The 4,289-nt window shown below is 31.7% G+C and overlaps 1 protein-coding gene across 2 annotated transcripts in view; it reads left to right on the forward strand.

Annotated features, from left to right (window-relative positions):
• Positions 1-4,289, forward strand: part of LOC106679820 (very long chain fatty acid elongase 4) — a 14,994-nt gene that overhangs the window by 4,016 nt on the left and 6,689 nt on the right. The window contains exon 1 of one of the 2 annotated variants that reach the window (XM_067052462.1): positions 350-455. The exons of the other annotated variant lie outside the window; for it this stretch is intronic. The gene's annotated coding sequence lies outside the window, so the exon portion shown is untranslated. Of the gene's footprint in view, positions 1-349; positions 456-4,289 lie in introns of those variants that run through there. 2 annotated transcript variants of the gene reach the window in all.

A 4,289-nucleotide genomic window follows, 5' to 3' on the forward strand; every position in this document is an offset into this window, starting at 1 on the left:
TATATATATATTTTTTTTTTTTAATTAATCTAGAGAACCAGTTAAACTGAGTTCATTTGTATCCTAAAACAGCCTGCAAAGACAAGCACATCGGCCTACCCGCGTTTATAAGCAATGTTCTATTAATATTGGCTGAGACCCGTAAAATTTATGTGTTTTGTGTTTTGTATTTCTCCATTGATAAAATTTCTCTCTGCTTTTGAGGTCTTGAACATCCGATTAGACGTTAACATGTCTTATAAATGAAACCTTCCGTATTGCCTCTAATTTTATCATTTTCTGATATTTTTTGTTTTCATGCCCTGAAGGCTGACATCAGACCTCGGATAAACAAGGGAATTCGTGAGGTGCTTGGTGATATGCTACTTAATCGAGGCATTGCTGGTGAGGACGCGTGATTAATTCTACAAATTGTTTTTTAACTTCTACCTGATGACAACTTGAGAAAGAACGAGGTAGCTCGATTTTTCTACTTTTTCTTACCTATATGTGGAATATATTGTGAGAGAATGTATTCCAATCATGCAAAATTTCGAATTCGAGTTTTCAACGGTAATACGCGTTTTGAAGTTCTCTGAGTCAAAATAACCAAGTTTCGCAAAATGGTCAGTGCGTGTTCGCTTAAAATAAATATCTCTAAAGCACCTTAAAGTTTGTTTATTTGAAAATAAAAATAAACAGTTCTTATTGATAAAAATAATAGATAAATACAAAATATTTAAGAATAAATAAAGGAGAAAAATGGTATTATGTATATAAATAATTGACCGTATAATTTCAAATAAGATGAAGATGGTCAGGGTTGCGGTAAAAAAAGAAAATAGTTAACAACTATTTATTTTTCGACGTTTCACCCCACATTGTAAATACAAGTGTAAATATAGTTGTTAATATTTCATCAAGGCTGTTCAAGATGATAGCTTTACAGATTTTGCAGCAAATATTTCAAAAGTGATTGGGGTCTTTGTGGGATGGGTCCGGCAAGGAAGGATTTTAAAACTTAAAAATTTTATATAAATTAGAAAAAAATTTTATTTAAAAGTTTATACTAAGTTTTAAAACTTATATAAGTGTATAAAACCTACATAATCTCAGTGAAATAAACTGCATTAATTGTATATTTGAAAATATTTTTTATATTATGACGGATGAAGATGAAATTGGCCAATTAAAATCCGGAAATGCAAAATATATAAGTAAAAAAAAATATATTTTTGATAATAAGTTTATATTAAGCAATATGGGTTTAATATGATTCAGGTTTTTAAATTAATATTAAAATATTGGGTCGTTTCTAATGAAATGACACTTTTCACAGGAAAGGTTATTCAGTAAAACAATTTTATGATATCAAAACATTTTTTTCAAAATATTTATCCTCATTTTCTATACATTTTCCCCAATGTATTATCAACTTATCCACCCCAGAACTGAAAAATTAAAGATTTTATGAAGAAATGAAGTCAGAAAATGCGATGTTGATTTGAGAATCATTTTAAAAATTTTACCTTTAGGTAAGATGGAACTGTGTTGGAGATAAATATGCCTAATAAGATGGAAGGACTTTGTAACACAGATTGTTTACTTTCAAAGTCTGTAAAGCTATCATCTTGAACAGCCCTAATAAAGCTCTACAAAGTGGGACGAAATGTCGGAAAATAAATAGTTATTAATAATTTTTGTTCATTTTGACCGCAACCTCGACCACCCTCTTCATATTTGAAATTATACGGTCAATTATTTGGACATATAATTTTATTTGAGAAAAATGGAAGTATCCGATTCTAATGGGCAAAGCCGAGACCAACCAAACTTTCTCAATTACATTACGGCTTCGTTATTTACTTTTTTTTTTAAATAATTTTTTTATTGTTATTTACAACTGTGTATATATATATATATATATATAAAGTAAATTTGCTGTATGTGATATAATGACATGATACAAACATGTGGAGAATCTACCCATTGACTGAAATCCAAAAATATTTCTAGGGGGAGAAGATCTCGAGGCCATCTTCTTTTCAGGTGCCTAGGAGGATTATTAGGTAATGAAGAAGAAGCCAAGTTGGAAACGAGTTGGTTTGGGTGGTTGGGAAATTTATCATGGAAGGATTGGTATCTGGTTCTGGCTAAATTGGCAACATATCGAACATTCAGGTCCTGATGGATGACTAGATTTGTGAGAAAGTAAGGAGCATTAAGGATTTTACGAAGGATTTTGGACTGTAAGGATTGGATTCGGAAGGAATTTGATGGTTTAGTGGAGCCCCATAGCTCAACTCCGTATGTCCTTATAATAGTCATATAGACCAGTCTTTTATAATGGATTGGAAGTTTAGACCGTTTGTCTAGTAAATGTAATAGTCGGAATCGACGAGCAGTTTCCTGTCGTTTCAGTCTTGTATGAGGATTCCATGTCAGTCGTTTGTCCAGATTTAGTCTTAAGTGGCGGATCTGGTCAACAGGAATAAGTGGGGTATTATTAAAAGATACTGTAGGGCAATACGAAGGTTAAATGTGATTTGGTGGGATTTATTGGAATTTATTTTAATCCTCCAGTTTTGGCACCATTCTTCAAGTGTTGTGGGGTGATCTGGGATTGGAAGGTTTGGGATACAGTGGAAGGATCATTATCCACTGACAATAGACATGTGTCACCGGCATACGTGGTGAGAATAGTGTTAGGATGGGTTGGGATGTCAGCTGTAAAAACTGTATAAAGGATAGGACCAAGGATTCTATCCTATGGTACACCAGCAGACGGAGAAAATAGGGATGAACAAGCGCTGTTGTGATTTACATGAAATAACCTGTCGGAGAAATAAGAACGGATAATGAGAAAATATGTTGGGGGTAGGAATTTACGGATCTTGTATAGCAGTCCTGGGTGCCAGACTCGATCAAAAGTTTATCTATTGTTATGTTAAGCTGTTGTATTCTTGGGGAGAAACAAAATTTATATTCTTTATTTCCACCTCGAGAAACCCTAAAATACGAATTTTTAGCAGCAGTATAAACATTTTCTGTTTATAATTTTCGCCTTCCGTGGTCTTTTTATAATTTTTTCTGAAGACCACAAAAATAGGTTATGTGATACGCGATCCACACCCGATTTATTTTTTAATGAGTAACAATATTTTTTGATAAATCTAAGTTCATCAATTTTAAAATATATTTACAATTGAAACAATTATTAACTCTTTTCAACCTTTTAAATTAATGCATTGTCTTTTGGAAACTCAAATCATGTTTCATTTCAACTATCGGTTCGTAGGATACCCGATTAAAGACCCGTAATTCTCAATGACACCTACTTTCCACGTTTTGAAAAATTCCTTTGATACTTCACCAAAATTTATTACCTTATTTTATAAATTTTTAATACTATACCACGTATAACATTATATAAAGAACCATTAGCTATTTTAAATTTTTTTCTACGTGGCTCATGTAAGGAGTACTAAATGAATCCAAGGTAAAGTTAGTTCTCCTGAACATTTAGGCAAAAGTAAGGTAAGTACTTCGTTTTTGTCCTAACTTACATTCTAAAGCAATATTCTAAAATTAAGTTTTCATACGAGTTGTTTTTTCAAGTTTAAACAAGGTTTTATGTAGTTAAAATTTTGAGAAAGGATTTTATTTATATGTAATGCAGGGCCAGATTTAGCAATTTTTTAGGGCTAATTATTAGAAAGTGACGCAGTTTTAAACTTTGTGATGAATCGGATTGAAGTTTCAAAGTTTCTGAGCTGGGAGAAAACGAAGTATTTTTTTACGGCTCTTCAGTTGGTTATACGTATTATATGTTTAAAAAAATAGAAATAAACTGCGAAAGGCAATTAATTAATTTAAAAAGTTTATAATTGTTTCAATTGTGGACACATATTGAAATTACTGTACTCAGATGTATTGGAAGCCGTAATTATTTATTAAAATAAAATCGAGCTACCTCGTAATTTCCTATGTTCTTCAGATGCACAATAAAAACAATTAGTAAAGTTAGCTAAGCGGCCTCAGCCTTTATTAAGTATTCACGCACTCCTATGTTTATTCATGGTCAACTTTCAGGGTATCAAAACAAACAATATCAAAATATTTTTAAGTTATAAAAGTCGTTTGAAAATTCCATAGAGTCGTATTTCCCAATTGTAGAAATAGTCTTATGAATTTATCTGTTTTAAATGATCACTCCTTCGTCCTAAACCTTCGTCTTGCCCTACAGTATCTTTTAATAATACCCCACTCATTCCTGTTGAACAGATCCGTTACTTAGGACTAAATCTGGA

This window comes from Halyomorpha halys, unplaced genomic scaffold (assembly GCF_000696795.3).
Source record: "Halyomorpha halys isolate HHAL.00 unplaced genomic scaffold, Hhal_1.1 Scaffold223.1, whole genome shotgun sequence".
Classification (NCBI taxonomy): Eukaryota; Metazoa; Arthropoda; class Insecta; order Hemiptera; family Pentatomidae; genus Halyomorpha; species Halyomorpha halys.